Source organism: Gymnodraco acuticeps, unplaced genomic scaffold, assembly GCF_902827175.1.
Source record: "Gymnodraco acuticeps unplaced genomic scaffold, fGymAcu1.1, whole genome shotgun sequence".
NCBI lineage: Eukaryota > Metazoa > Chordata > Actinopteri > Perciformes > Bathydraconidae > Gymnodraco > Gymnodraco acuticeps.
Genome location: NW_022992154.1, coordinates 58733 through 75326, shown reverse-complemented (window position 1 = coordinate 75326; position 16594 = coordinate 58733). Strand labels below are relative to the sequence as shown.

General features: G+C 41.7%; 1 pseudogene; it reads right to left on the bottom strand.

Annotated features, from left to right (window-relative positions):
* The window catches only part of LOC117538599, a 27343-nt pseudogene extending 11988 nt beyond the window's left edge, over positions 1-15355 (bottom strand).
* Between the last annotated feature and the right edge of the window lie 1239 nt (positions 15356-16594).

Genomic DNA, 16594 nt, shown 5'->3' with positions numbered 1-16594 from the left:
GCTGACGTATCCGGACTTCCTTGTCGATTTCCAGCTTTCTTATTGTCAACTGAAACTGCCTGTCTTGCTCCTCGTCTTTTGCCTCTAACTGAAGACGTGCGAGACGGACCTTGAGTTTAATCTGAGCTGCCAGGAGACGGTGGGTCATAGCGAGGCGACGCGAACGGTGCTTTAAACTGCCCGCCGTCCTCACCGTCACCACCCTCTACCTGAGCAACTGAAGACTCCGCCTCAGACTTCTGTTGTCTCCCAGCTTTAGACAGGACATTGAACGCAGCGAACTCAGTTTGTACAGGCAGCACCAGAAAACCCCTTTCCACCAACTCATCCACCACCAGAGCCTTTCATTCTTTTTTTCCTAACTGTTTTGCCACTGTGAGACCGAAATGTTGCGCAATCTCATATAAGTCGTCTCTACGACACTGAACTATCTGCTCATGAGAAGGACAGACCAAAAACGACTCCAAATCAAAAGTTGCCATACTCAGTTAAAACTGCACACAACCTTACCAAATAGTTTTTAGCTGTACAAAACCACTTATAACCCCAGGAAAGTAGTTAATATCCTGGACGAGACCCCATGTATGTTACGTCCCAACTAGGGGAAGAGGAATGCAACACACACCAGTATGTGACGTTGGGGCAACCACACAGCTCATTTACATAATCACACACACAGCTGCAGACAATCCCAGACAGGTTACCGAGCAGGAAGAAACAACAGCCGTAACAGTCTGTATAGGCCGTTGTTGTGAGTGTGGACGGTCGGAGCATATACTGCGTTAGCTTAGCCAATCTCCATTCAGAAAACACGCATTTTAAAAGGTGCTTCGCCTGCCATCTGTCTGCAGACTTTTCAAAGCATTAATTCATGGTTTTTACTAACCGGTATTAGTATGTTGTTCTTCGGCATCATTTTTGAAACGTGTATTACAATTAAATCACGGTGAAATATGTTCATTTTGTTGTAGTTGTAGCCCCCTTGCCAGCGATTCTCTCACTAGTTTAGCATACTCAGCCCGGTTGTTGGCCCGAAAAGAACCTGGATTTTGGAGGGCCAGAAAAACTGTGCCCGTTAGCCGGAACTACCCCTAGTGGAAACGCAACAAAAAACGGGCCGGGTTTGGCACGGCACGCTTAAACCATGCTACGCGCTGCAGTGGAAATGCGCCATTAGACGATTCTTGTGAGACTTGTGTTTTGTTTCGGTAAAAAAAATTCAAATCGTCAGTTAGCTGAGTTTCTTCCCGTTAAGTGGGTATGGCACATTAATAGGTTGTTAAATGTTAAGAAGCCCTGAGACACAGTTTTGTGAGGGAGTTAAGCACTGCTAGGGCCCAGAACAATATTCATGTTGTAATATGTTCACATTGACTTCATGACACACTGTGAATAACCTTTTTAAACTATGAGCAGATTAAGTAACCTGAATGGAACTTAATTACTGTTTTGTCATTTATGATAATTGTATTACTTCCAACACAGCCCTGGAGTTTGGACAATCATCTATGTTTAGACTCAGACAAAGTTCATGGTGACTAGTACTAGAACTATAATAAAAAGATAACAGATGAAAAACAAACTACAGAGTGTGCTTGTTAAAACCACTACAGACACAGAAACAGTTTTAAGGGGTGTTCATACTGGACGTGATGCAATTTTTCGCTCGTCGCTTTACATATAAAGTCAATGAAAAGATGTGAATAGACGGTTCACTCTAACATTTGTACAGATCTGGAACATTAACTTAAAAACATCATACTGTCTACACTTTAATTACAGGATGCAGCACAAAATACGTAAATAGGTTTGACGTTTCATTGAGAGGTAACTGGAAGTCAGACACTGAATATTTATTGGAAGTTACGGCAGGAGAATTGACAAAGACATTCGCCGCAGCAACAAAAGTGACACAGCTCCTGCCTGGCCACATCTGAAGCTTTCTCACCCAGTCCCAAGTATTTATCTAGTTCTAGATCAGTGTTTCTCAAAGTTTTTCATACCAAGGAACACTTAACCAATAAAAAAACACTCGCGGACCACCTAACTCCACAAATATCCAAAAACAATAGGCCTGCTTACCACTCCAACAGTATATAACAAATGACAGCCGAGCAATGACAGCTTAACCTTCTCTGTATCGCCTCGTTCACACATTAAATCAAAAATACAACTACAGATTATAAGCATTTCGTTCAAATGCGATCTAAAATGATCAGGTTTTACACCTCTTATGAAATGTAGACTACATTTATTACGGAGTTTATGTCCGAGCCAACAGACTCACAGATCGTTGGCTACTGAGAGATATGCAAAATGCACTGCATGTAGTTTGACACAAACCTCCGCTGTGGATTTTCAAAACAAAATACAGAAAAACTATGGTCGCAGGCCCAAGTTTAACTCTCTGAGGTCTAAGCCATTTTTTCACGTGTTAGGCTCGCGTGGGCTTTTTTTGTAAAAATGCTATTAAAACATGAACCTTGGTGACCATTGGGCTGGCCTGCATGTCTGCCTACAAAACAAAAATAAAAAAACGTTTTGCAGCCCCAACAACAGCCTCTGATCATCAACGGACTTCATGCAATGCTTGATTGGATGCATATATTAGATAATAATCTCTATCTGACACATCTAAATCTACTTCCAGCATGGATAAATGTTCATAAAAGACATCCATTGTTTGTTTTATACGCTTCTTGAAATAAAAATAAAAACACATCGTTTTTCTAGAACAGATTACAAATCGCCTGAAAATAGTACAAACAAGTGGCAACATGTGTGACGAAGGTGTTGGGCTGGGCTATATCATGCAATCGAAACTTAAGCTTGCTGCATCGAGTGAGGAAAACTTATTTCAAATGTGACATTTTACCAATATACTCACGGACCACCAGAGAAGCACTGTTCTAGATACAACTATTCTCACACTCCCTGAAGCAATGTCACTGCTTTGAAGTCCCATCAAATAGTGAGATTGTTTCAGCACTAAAAAGTTCACTTGATTCGTATTTGATCCGCACTAATCAAATACTGTGAGCCGTCACATTTTGTCGGAAAAAATGTTCTAATAAACCTTTGAGTTGCAAAATGAGAACATTTGAGTTGAAAAGGGTCGAGCCAAAACACCCCGCCCACTAGACAAAGAAAGATTGGAACTGGAAAATGTTAAGGATGGATCATTTAAATGTAACAATGGGGAAATCAGAAACATCCATACCTGCCAATCCATTGCAGGATATGAGTCCAGCAGAACTAGCAATGCTGACAAGATGGCCGTGATTGTTGGCAATCATGGCGGGAAGGAAAGCCTTGTAGGTCTGAGCAGAGAGAGACACAAATTAAGCATGATATTTAATATAGAGACCTGAACAGGGATTTGATTGTAGAGCTCAGAGGACAATTGACTTTCACAGTACATCACTTCAATAGAGGATTATTTTTTGATAAATCAAAATTAAATTCAATGCTTCAACGTTGAACTTTTAACTAGATCTTTGGTTCTTCATGAAGAGAGGAAATGTGCTTATAGAAGCCACATGACCGAATTTCAGTTATCTGATATGTAGTCGTGGAAGAAACAAATTAGTGGACCAAACTTTAACACTTAACTGGATTTAATCTTTCTAGAATGTATTGATGATTCAATCAAATGTAATTGTATAGTAAATTGTGTTGGAGTTCCTTGCCCTGCCTACATTTAGAACATTATTGGAAAGAAATGCTAAATGATTAAAAAAAATTATCATATCTCTACAATATTGACTGATCTGTCTCTTCATCATCAATCAGGTTAAGTCTCTGTAATAAATCATTTGGACCTAGAGGTAAGCTGTGTGGGTATGTTGTGTCTGACTGACCCAGAAGTGAGACATGGTGTTGACCTCCATCGTCTTCTCAATCAGAGAATCAGGAGCCTCCATGAACGTCTTCCCCGTCACAATACCAGCATTGTTCACCAGAATGCTGACGTCTCCCACCTCCCGCTTCACCTGCATGCAGCAAAGAAAAAGGTCAGTGATCCAATTTTGTAAAAATATACTTTCAAAGATTAGGATTAATATTATAATTCATTTGTATTAATCCCAGAGGGGAAATGTAGTTCCATGCATGAAGAAATTCCAGATATGAATTTCCTGGGCTACTTAGTAGATATTGCCATCCAAATACATCTTGCCAGGTCCATTACCAAGTTGATGATACAATAGTATATGTTACAACAATACTTTAAAGAGCCCTATTATGCTCTTTGGGTTTTCCTTTCCTATGTAGGGTGTTATACAGGTGCATCTCAATAAATTAGAATATCGTGGAAAGGTTTCTTGGTCTTATGTAATATTCAAATTTTCTGAGATACTGATTTTTGGGTTTTCATTAGCTGTAATCATCAAGATTACAACAAATAAAGGCTTGAAATATTTCACTTTGTGTGTAATGAATCCATATAATATATGAGTAACAGTAAATTAACTTTTCCACAATATTGAAATGTATTGAGATGCACCTGTATAGGTTTATGTGCATGTAACTGGTCTGGTCCCCCCCCTGCCTGCGGTTGACCAATCACAACAGAGCCGGTCAGCCACCAATCAGAGCAGACTGGGCTCTGGTTTCAGACAGAGGGTGAAAAGAGGTGCTGCAGCACAATCAGTATGAGAAAAGAGAGCTTTTTGAACATTAAAGCATGGAGACATGTCACAGTAGAGACACAACATACTGATATGAACCTGAAAATAGGCTTAATCTGTCCTCTTTAAATAACTTAACATGAATACAAATAATAGTAAACAGTGACATAACCTTTCTTTCCTAATCTTTCAATCTGTCATGACAACATAAATATTAAACAGAGCTCTTTCACTTTCATCAGAAGGAGGTTTGTGGAGTTTGTGTTTATCGGAAATCAGACACACGCTTTTTTTTATTTTTACAACGTTTCCATATAAGACATATGTATTTTACATTTACGCTAAATAATAATTTACATGACTCACCACTCCCTGCATTTAGTCAAAACACTGAATGTTTACACAACACTCATCCCTGCCCTGCTTTAAAGACACACACACACTCACACACACGTGAGAAAACAACAGGGGAATAGGAGCCTGACGCCATAGGTTAACATGTTAGCTAACTTGGAGCAACAACAACAATGAATATTCCATAGCCTTGTTGCTAATTGGATTGGGTTGCTAATAGTAACCAAGTAGTTAATCTCAGTTTTTGCCATTTATCTAGGTAACATGATGTGGAAAGCATAGTGGAGGACAATGATGAGGTGAAGGGGCCATATGGCATATGCGCCGGTGACGAGGAAACAAAGAAAATGTCGGTCTGGTCTCAGAGAGAAAGCAGCACGTGAGGAATAACTGATAAATGAATAGACCTTGTTTGTTTGTAGCCTTTATTTAACCAGGTGAAAGCCCCATGAGATCAAAATATCTCTTTTTCAAGGGTGACCTGCTTCCATCTGCCCTGCTTTGCTGCTGTAGCTGAGGCCTGCTTCCATCTGCCCTGCTTTGCTGCTGTAGCTGAGACCTGCATCCATCTGCCCAGCTTGGCTGCTGTAGCTGAGACCTGCTTCCATCTGCCCTGCTTTGCTGCTGTAGCTAAGGCCTGCTTCCATCTGCCCTGCTTTGCTGCTAGCTGAGACCTGCTTCCATCTGTCCAGCTTTGCTGCTGTAGCTGAGGCCTGCTTCCATCTTCCCTGCTTTGCTGCTGTAGCTGAGACTTGCATCCATCTGCCCAGCTTTGCTGCTGTAGCTAAGACCTGCTTCCATCTGCCCAGCTTTGCTGCTGTAGCTGAGGCCTGCTTCCATCTGCCCTGCTTTGCTGCTGTAGCTGAGGTCTGCTTCCATCTGCCCAGCTTTGCTGCTGTAGCTGAGGCCTGCTTCCATCTGCCCTGCTTTGCTGCTGTAGCTGAGGCCTGCTTCCATCTGCCCTGCTTTGCTGCTGTAGCTGAGACCTGCTTCCATATGCCCTGCTTTGCTGCTGTAGCTGAGGTCTGCTTCCATCTGCCCTGCTTTGCTGCTGTAGCTGAGGCCTGCTTCCATCTGCCCTGCTTTGCTGCTGTAGCTGAGACCTGCTTCCATCTGCCCAGCTTTGCTGCTGTAGCTGAGGCCTGCTTCCATCTGCCCAGCTTTGCTGCTAGCTGAGGCCTGCTTCTATCTGCCCAGCTTTGCTGCTGTAGCTGAGACCTGCTTCTATCTGCCCTGCTTTGCTGCTAGCTGAGGCCTGCTTCCATCTGCCCAGCTTTGCTGCTGTAGCTGAGACCTGCTTCCATCTGCCCAGCTTTGCTGCTGTAGCTGAGGCCTGCTTCCATCTGCCCTGCTTTGCTGCTGTAGCTGAGGCCTGCTTCCATCTGCCCTGCTTTGCTGCTGTAGCTGAGGCCTGCTTCCATCTGCCCAGCTTTTCTGCTGTAGCTGAGGCCTGCTTCCATCTGCCCTGCTGTGCTGCTAGCTGAGGCCTGCTTCCATCTGCCCTGCTTTGCTGCTGTAGCTGAGACCTGCTTCCATCTGCCCTGCTGTGCTGCTGTAGCTGAGGCCTGCTTCCATCTGCCCTGCGCTGCTATGCTGGCGTGGGAAAATGGCCCCTATCGTGATTCTGCTGTGCCTGTTGGCTGTCTTGGACAGTGAGAAGTTCTCTCGTCATCCTGAGAAGTCGATTGGATTCCGGTCTGTTCTGCCGCCCGCAGTGGGCATCCCCTGCAAAGGATCGGGTGTGTTTCGCGAACGATTTCCAGTCGCCTTGTCTCAGCCCATCAGTTCGGCAAACTATGTGTCACGATCTGTCTGTGTTGTGTTTTGTCTTGTCTAGATCTGTCTTTGGTTTTCTGTCTGCGTTGTTTTTTGTCTGGTTTAGATCTGTCTGTGGTTCCCTGTCGTTAGTTTCCCTGGTGTGTCTAATTTACCCGATTGTGTTCACCTGGTGTCCCTGTGTTTTCTCCTCCCTCCTCACCTGTGTCTTGTTTGTATGATTAGTCTTGTGTGTATTTAAGTTCTGGTTTTTCTGTCTGTCTTTGTCGGTCCGTCTTGTGTAATGACTTGGTCTGCAGTGAGTGTTCTGTTCAGTCTTTGTTAAATTGTTTAGCCTTGAAATAAAGGAGTTATTTTTGTCACTTGAATCTGCATTTGGGTCCTGCTTCCTACACACATCGTAACACTGTTTGTCTTTTTAGCTTGTCTTCCATGATGGTTCTTCAGGACTGCTTCTTGAGCTCTAACCACACTTTCGCAGATTTGCTGGTGATTTTAAAGTAGGTGACAATTTATGTGTGTCGATTAAGAGGAAAAGATGCCTGGTGTTCTTGTTATTATTGCTATCAGGAAATGTGCAACCAAACCCTGGACCTCCCAGTAGTGGTAGTCAGATCGCTACTCCTGCTGATTTTAAATCTAGGTCTGGGTTGGGTTTCATCCATTTGAATGTGCGCAGTCTTTTATCTAAATCTAAACTAGATTTTGTCCGCATCCTGGCAAACTTGACTGACACTGATGTCATTGTTTTATCAGAGACGTGGCTAAAAAAAATCTATTTTGGCCTCTGACATCTCCTTAAATGGTTACAATGTATATCGTACCGACCGACCTAGGAAAGGTGGTGGCGTTGCCATTTATGTGAAAAATAAGTTTTAGCCTTGAATATTGAAGTGGCAAAGGGCCAACAGGTCATGGTGGTGGGTTGTTACAGACCTCCCTCAGCAGTCAAGGAGTCTCTGTCTATTTAATTAAATGTTACTCAGATTGTAGACAGTCCTACTCGTCCTAATATAAAGTGCCCTAGTAAATTCTCCTTAATTTATCTAATTTTAACTAATGTTCCCCATAAATACTCAGCTGTGGGAGTATTTGCTAATGATGTGAGTGACCACTGTGTAGTTGCCACAATTAGGGACACAAAGGTCCAAAAGGGTAAAATCAAAATAGCTAAGTCTAAGTAGTATCTGTTAGTTACCACTAAAAACCTGAACAATCCTAGAACATGTTGGAAAGCCATTAAATCGATATGTGGCTCTCTGTTTGATTCTGTTTTGAACTCTGTTTCTGTGAACACCACAGTCTGTGACTCTGAACAATGTGGTTTGGAAAAGCCCTTAAGTTTTTCTCCTTTTACTGTTGATGTTGTTCGTGAAGCTTTAACCAAGTTAGATCCTAAGAAACCGGCAGGTTCAGACAACGTAGAACCTTTCTTTTTAAAGATAGCTGCAGATTTTATTGCTCCACCTCTCACTACTCTTTTTAACCTCTCCCTCAGCACGAAGACAATTCCAAAAGTATGAAACTCAGCTTATGTCCTGCCTTTACTAAAAGGTGGGGAGGCTACTTTATTAAATAAGTATAGGCCCACCTCTAAATTGTCAGTTCTGGTTCAGGTTCTTGAAAGCCTGGTGAGTGAACAGGTAAAGGAGTTATGTAAACATCAGTCAGGCTTCAGAAAGCAACATAGCACCATCACTGCGACAATGAAAGTTGTGAATGATATTGCGGGTATCTTAGACAATAAGCAGAGTTGTGCAGCTCTGTTTATTGATCTTTCCAAGGCGTTCGATACCGTCAACCGTCATATCCTGAAGCAGAGGCTGGCCTGCATTGGTATATCCAACCATGCAGAGTGGGGTGGTTTGTGAACTACTCTCTGAAAGGTCCCAATGTGTTCAATTTGATGGGCTGTCTTCTGAGTGGTTAAACATTGCTAATGGTGTTCCTCAGTTCTGTTTTAGGTCCACTATTATTCTCCATCTACATCAACAGCTTAGGTCAAAATGTGGATGGAGCAACTTTAAATTTGTATGCGGACGATACCGTGATGTATTGTGCAGGTCCCTCCATTAAGGAGTAGGGATAGGTACCGAGCCCCGGTATTAAACGGGCCGCGGGGCTAAATTATTAAAGACCGTGCCGTTAAGCTCCGACGTTAGCGGTCTTTTTATCGGTAGGCCTACTGGTGGAGACATGTACAAAATATATGTCACGTGTATTATTGCTACACAAACATTATATTGCAGTTTTAGTGTCGCCAACTCCGTTTCTAACATGCAAAAAGACTGCAAAATGCGTCTATGATTAGTATTTTCGATCTCTCTCCCCCGCCTGCTTGTGAGGGGGCGGGGCAGTTTACACACACGCAGCTGCTACTGTACATGCAGCAACACACACACACACACACACACGGAGGAGATGGCGGAGAGAACGCGCTCCGAGGTGTGGTTAAACTTTACCCGTCTCGATGCTCTTTACCAACAGTGCTATAAGTGTTTAGCATGTAAGGGCGGTAACACGAGCAATTTGTCTAAACATTTAGCAAAAGTGCTCCACATTCAGACGGAGGAATGCACCGGGTTCGACTGTCTTTCTAGCAGCTCTGTAGCCTCGTCCACGAGTAACGTTTCCACGTCAGGTGTTATGTATGCTAGCAGCAACACACGGAGTTAACTACATTGTACAAACATGGGTTAATGATGAAAGGTAACTGAGTTATTTAGTTTGTTAAAGTTTCAGCTATTCTGTTTACAGTTATGTCATCAGATTATTTAATACGATTTGTTAAAACGTTGTTGTTTCTTTTGATGTGAAATATTATGTATTTAATTTAAATAAAAAGCAATGTTATTTTTGTTCACAATTTGTTTAGTTAATTTTTTTCTCCAAAAGAACCGATAAAAGTACCGTTAAAAGACCGGACCGATAAGCGGTATCGATAAAAGTAGTAGTACCGTTAAAAACGTTAAGATACCCATCCCTATTAAGGAGGCTGTTGTTAAATTGCAGGCTGTTTTTAATATTATCCAGATGCAGCTCTCTGAACTAAAGCTTCTTTTAAATGTTGATAAAACTAAGGTAATGCTATTTTCAAAAGCTAAAAAGACACCAGTGTGACGACCACGTGGGGTGCCGTCTGGTTGTGTGTGTGTTTTGTGTGATTGCAGGTTCCAGCTGCAACTGTCTGATGAGGCACACCTGATCAAACAGGATATAGGAGGAGCCCAGCCGGTTACGTCGGTCTCACTCATCTGGGCACTTTCTCGGCGCCAGTTTCGGGACCTGATGCTGGTGTTTATTTAGTTGACATGTTTAACAAATAAACGTATATTCTTACCTCTCGTCTCGCCTCCCTGCTTTATGTTACAGCCCACGAGCCGGGTTATAACACCAGAGACCACTTTGGATATTGTTACTGCGCAAGGAAAAGTACTTGAAGTGGTTTCCTGTTATAAATACCTTGGTATCTGGCTTGACGATTTCCTCTCTTTTAAACTTCAGGTTGATAACCTGCTTAAAAAACTGAGGTTGAAGTTAGGTTTATTTTTCATAAACAAGTCCTGTTTCTCACTTGAGGCCAGGAAAAGGCTCTGTGACCTTTTTACCTGTGCTGGACTATGGTGATCTGCTTTATATGAATGCACCTGCCCATTACCTGATCAAGTTAGATGCTGCGTATCACAGTGCACTGAGATTTGTTACAAATTGTAAAGCACTTACTCATCACTGTACCCTGTATGCCAAGGCAGGTTGGCCTTCACTTACTTCACGGAGGCTCAGTCATTGGTACATGTTCATTTATAAAGCCATGTTGGGTAAACTCCTATCTTACATTTGCTCTCTGATCACACAGAGAGTTGCAGGTAGCTATTGCCTGAGATCACATGATGTGGTTTTGTTACATGTGCCAAGAGCAAGGACTGACTTAGGTACGAAAGCTTTTATGTGCGCAGCTCCACTTACATGGAACAGTCTTCAAAAATATTTGGAAATAAGCAAATTGGTTCCACTGCCTGTTTTCAAAGCTCGGATAGGTGCAATGATAATTGATACTCTTTTGTGTTATCTGTTTTCTGTTCACGTTGTAACCTACTTGCTGCCATGTTGGACAGGACCACCTGGTTGAATAAAGGTTTAATAATAAATAATGGTGAGAATGCCAGACTACAGAGTCACTTCAAACAGCTGCTTGGAAATCATTACGAAATCATTAAATAAGAGAGAGGCGTCAACATTGCAGTTGAGCTACAGGATTACTCCCAGACACATTCCCACATTTAAACCCACTGCAGTGGTTAGCATGTAATAAGGGAATATTCCCCTGTCTACTTATCTAGCCAGGTTTTACAAAAGCTACCAGCATGGACGTCACACACAAACAATACATACATACGTGTGCTTACAATACCTTTTTTGACAACTATAGGGCAGAAACTGTATTTCGCAGCTGCAAAGCTAGTTGTGAAACGTGTCTCTCCAGCTGCAAGGTGACGTCTCGCTGACTCACCCTCTCTCTCTTTGATGATGCCAAAGAACCAATTCTGTGATGTGTGAATCCCTGGAGAACAGAAGAAGACACGATCCTTGGTTCTTTCACCCACCCCTGAAAGATTTCCTTTTATATATCCTTTCATTTAATATATAGACTGCTGTATTTCTTCACATCCAAGGCTGGATAAGCAGTCAGGGAAATGCCCCGGGTTCCCAGAGAGGGTGACCAGTGGCCAAGTCACATGTTGGGCAAAGAGTAGGTTTGTGAGGGACAATGTGGGACACTTACAGCGATGCTTAGAGGTAGTTTAGATTTCCATAATGTTCATTTAACCCTAAAGAAAATATCAACATTTCTATTGAAACTATTAGCTTGCAAATATGAATACTAGGTTTTTCTATAGGTTGATTTGTTTGCACAAACTATGCAAGTTAAGGACTTACATATATTTGACCGCAGGTAGCTTACTACCACAAACTGCTGACCTGCACAGTGTGGTATACGTTCATTATTTCACCTTGTCTGTTTGGATATCCTCTTTTGGTTTTTCTTTATGAGTCAGGGGTTTCTTATGAGTCTTGCGTAGCTTCAAATCCTATTCACTTCTGGGAGCGATTAAAAAAGAAAAAACTCTGGCAAATGTCACAAAACCTGGGACTATGGACTGATCTCTGTTTCCTCAACAAGGCAAGGACAAACAATGGCGCTTTGTGTATGCAGCGCTTTTAGTAAACGCTGTGCATGTTTCATTAAGTTGGTGAAGATGTTTTTTCATTTGCATGTTTTGATATTTGCATTGTTTTTGAAAGTGTGCAGCTGCCCCCCCAAGTGTGTGTGTGTGTGTGTGTGTGTGTGTGTGTGTGTGTGTGTGTGTGTGTGTGTGTGTGTGTGTGTGTGTGTGTGTGTGTGTGTGTGTGTGTGTGTGTGTGTGTGTGGTTTCCGATAAACAAATGCTACAACTCCACAAACCGCCTTCTGATGCAAGTGAAAGAGCTCTGTTTAATATTTATGTTGTCATGACAGATTGAAAGATTAGCAAAGAAAGGTTATGTCACTATTTACTATTCTTTGTATTCATGTTAAGTTATTTGAAGAGGACAGGTTAAGCCTATATTCATTAGAATATTTAGTTACCTAGTATGTCCTCCCTTTTTAACACAACAACTTGTCGTCTACTTAAAAGAGGCCCCATTCTGCTCGTGGGGTTCCCCCTTTCCTTTGTGTGTTCTATAGATTTGCGTGGATTTAAATGATCTGCAAAGAATCTGAAAATGACAGAATATTTCCTTTTTAAAATCAGTATCCCTTAAGCTTCTAGTGAGCGTAGCTGTGTGAAAATGGATCCCCTCAGACCAGACACCTGTTGGGTTTCAAGCTAGTTATGTTCATTTCCATGTCGAGATAATCTGCGGCTGTTTATTTTCAAACCAGCTCAGCCAGTTCTTACTTTTGCATATTGGTGTATTTAGTTTAGCATGAGTTGAAAAAACCTGAAGGAGCATTCATAGGGATTCTTTTTTTAATTTGAAATGATATTGTGTATCGCCATTTAGCCAAAAAAAACAGTGATATCATATTTGAAATATCACCAAACCCTATAGATTTCAGTATCCATAATATCAATGTCAGTATCCCTAAAACCCAAGATGACTGCTACTGGAACAGGGTGTGACTTATTCCCAGTTCCGACCCCGACTTCTTGTGTGTGTGTGTGTGTGTGTGTGTGTGTGTGTGTGTGTGTGTGTGTGTGTGTGTGTGTGTGTGTGTGTGTGTGTGTGTGTGTGTGTGTGTGTGTGTGTGTGTGTGTGTGTGTGTGGTGTGTGTGTGTGTGTGTGTAAAATGGTTTTCAGGAACCTTACCTGGTCTGCCACTCTGTAAACCTCGTTCTTGTTGCTGCAGTCACACACATAGTAGTGCACTCTGCTGGCTCCGCTCTCTTTAGCCAGTCTTGCCGTTTCCTTCATCCCCTCCTGGTTAATATCCCACAACACTAGCACAGTGTTGAGAGCCGCAAACTCCTGAGCCATGAGGCGACCGATCCCACTGCCCGCCCCAGAGATCAGGACCACCTCTCCTTCTATGTTCTTCCTCTTCCTGGGCACAAACAGGTAACCGAAGGACTCCAGATTGTACCAGATGGACAACAGGAGGACTTGGAGGGTTTCCAGGATGAAATTCATGATGGATCTAAGAAGGAAAATACAGAGAACATACATTACATAATGAGATAGCAGGCTAAACCCAAGTCCAAGGTTTAGATATTTGCTTTTTTGTTAGAGATCAATATGTGAAAGTATTTCTTGTCGAATGTTTTGCAGCAGAGAAACTGCCCTGTTGTGAGTTATGGCACATATAGACAAAGATCTCTGGTCTGTGTGGTTTTCACAGGAAGTTTGAGGTAGGCAAGCGTGTGTGGACTACACCGAATTTGGCAACATTTAAAGTAAAATGAGAAGAATTAAAACGGTTAGTTTCCAAAAGCTGACATTATCTGAGCATTGTAGAAACACGAGCCCACATATTTTACCCCACTTGCCAGAACCTGTGAGTGCGCTCACCCTGAATGGATCAATAGATTGACCACATGTGGGTCTCACATGGGAAACTGTGTCCTTGTGTGTCCTAAAGGGGCATTTTGGAGGGATATTTTACAATTTAAATGAATTCAACAATGCTTAAATGTGGCACCAAATAAAAAAAATTAAAATGCCAATCCAAACATTGCTGTTGATTATGATTACCTGAACCCATAATTACATACTGTAGATGAAGAGAAACACTAACCGGCATGTTTTTCACTTAAACATCAATTGGAATGACACAAAATAGAGCCTGGGAATAGTCCTCGTTTATAACCATCCTGTTTTAAGCACTTATACACTTTAAACTGTCGAATGTGAGGTACAAAAAAGGGTCTATGTGTGTCTCTAATGGTCAATGAGGACAGCTATTATTTAACATGACATTTACTTTCTAACTAAGTGCAGGTGCATGTTTGGAATTGTTATGTTCATCTACTCATACATGTATCACTTTAGCACGAGATGTAACTATTTGCATGCTTTTTTACAAATATTTGACATTCAAATTTAAATCTACTAAATTATGGATAATGAATCCATTCACTTTTAAGATGAATACTACTCAAATTAATCTCAACAAAAATTGGTTTGTTTGGTGTATTGAAACTTTCAGCGGTGGAAGAAGTACTCAGATCTTGAACTTGAAGTAGAAGTACCAGAGTGTAGGAATACTCGCCTACAAGTACAATTCCTGCATTCAAAATGTTACTCAAGTAAAAGTAGAAAAGTATTAGGATCAGAATATAGTTAAAGTACCAAAAGTAAAAGTAGTCATTGTGCAGATTGGTCCATTTCAGGATATGTTTTATAATGATTTGATCATTAAAGTGTTATCAAAGCTGGTAAAGGTGCAGCTAGTTTGAATGACTTTGTATACTGCAGGGTAGCTTGTGAATTTACTCCAGGTGGAACTAAAGTCTGATTTAACACTTGATTATATTTCACATCATTCATCCAAATCTGAAAAGTAACTAAAGGTATTAAATAAATGTAGTAAAAGTACCCCATTTACCTCTGAACTGTAGTGGAGTAGAAGTACAAAGTAGCAAAATATTTGAAATGCTCAAGTAAAGTGCAACCTGGTTATCAATGAATGACTTCAGCACAAGCTTTAGCTATTTGCATGTTGTTGTTTTTTGTGAAATAATATCGCGTGCTAATTAAGACGCTGGATTGTCAAAATCATGCGCTGTGTGTTCTGAAGGGTTGCCTAACCCGGATAATACACTTTCCTTTCAAATACAATACTAGTTATCACTGAGCAATAAACTAAAGACAAATAGCGACTTTTTGTAAAGAAAGCGGAAAGTGGCAGATAGGACAGAGCTTAATAAAGCATTTATTCGACAGGAGCGTCTAATTTACCGTTATGCTGTGAGCTCCCAGTGAGAGTTGTGCAGGGCTCCGCGGGAGGTAAATAAGAGTGACTTTGCTCACCGCACAGGCGTCCGTTCCACAACCACTGCTGTCTCACGTTCCTCCGTGTCCCGCCCTCTCTGTCTGTCACAGTATGGCCCAATCCCAAACCACGCCCTACACCCTACACACTCCCCCTCCGTAACGGAGTGAACTCCGTGGAGTGACACCATGGGCCCTTCTCACTTCGGTTAAATGGATTCCTTGCGTCCCTCATTTGCGTCGTTTCCCTGCGACTAGTCCCTCCCACCAGGGAAGCAAGGAGAGATGCAAGGAAACCACGAGAAGCAGGGAAATGAGTTTTAAGAGCAATGGGATGTCCTTTCCTCCGGAGCGTCACGTGAAGCGACGTTCGTTTGATGACGCCGCACAGCTGATCGTCTGACAGCAGCTCTGTTCTCGTTATTTCCACACACACCCCCGCCTCTGTTAGTACACATTTACTGACACAAACATTTGTATCATCTGTTGTAGACCCAAATAAATAAAAAATAAAATAAGAACTCATACTCAAAAAAGATAAACGCCATTCTTAAAATGTATAAACGAACAATAGTTTGATTAATATTGATTAGAGTGCACAAAATAAATAAAATAATTGAGAGAAGAAAAAGAGATATATTATCTATCAAAACCCAGTTAGATTAACATTAATTGGATTGCACACTTTGTGTGTTTGTTTGGATATGTAGCTAATTAACATTTTAATAGCACTTAATGACTGAATGGAAATGACAATAAATGAAAATGTAAAACAAAAAAGCGATCATGAAAATGTTTCCAAAAAATGAATAAAATGATTTTTGACCACTTTGTTGTTCAGATATATCACATATTTGTAACTAAATGAAACATTAATTGGAACAAAACACGGTATAAACTGAGGAGTGACTCCCGTGAGGTTCATGTATTTTCTTCACTCCGCTGGGAAACTGCTCTCATGTCAAGAAGCATCAGATCAGTGCATGCACTGCATCGTCCAATCAGTGAGCGATACACAGTAAGGGGGCGGGGCGAGTGTCTGAGGATTTCATCGAAGGATGGTCTGGTGGTTCCTCGGTTATAGCTCCTCCATTATCGCTCCTCGCTCCTCCGGCAAAAATAAGGCCATTGGGACGCTACTCAAGATGGCGCAGACAAATCAACTTCCGGTGAGACTGAGGAGCGAGGAAATGAAAAATAAGAGAAGTGAGAAGGGCCCCATGGATGTATAATAGAGTGACACTCGCAGCTAATGAGGCTCCCTCCTGTCAGATGGAGGGAGTAAATACAGCGGCAAGCTTTGGGACAAACTTACTTCCGGGTGTACAATTCTCTGTTATCCAATGGGAATGGACGCTCAC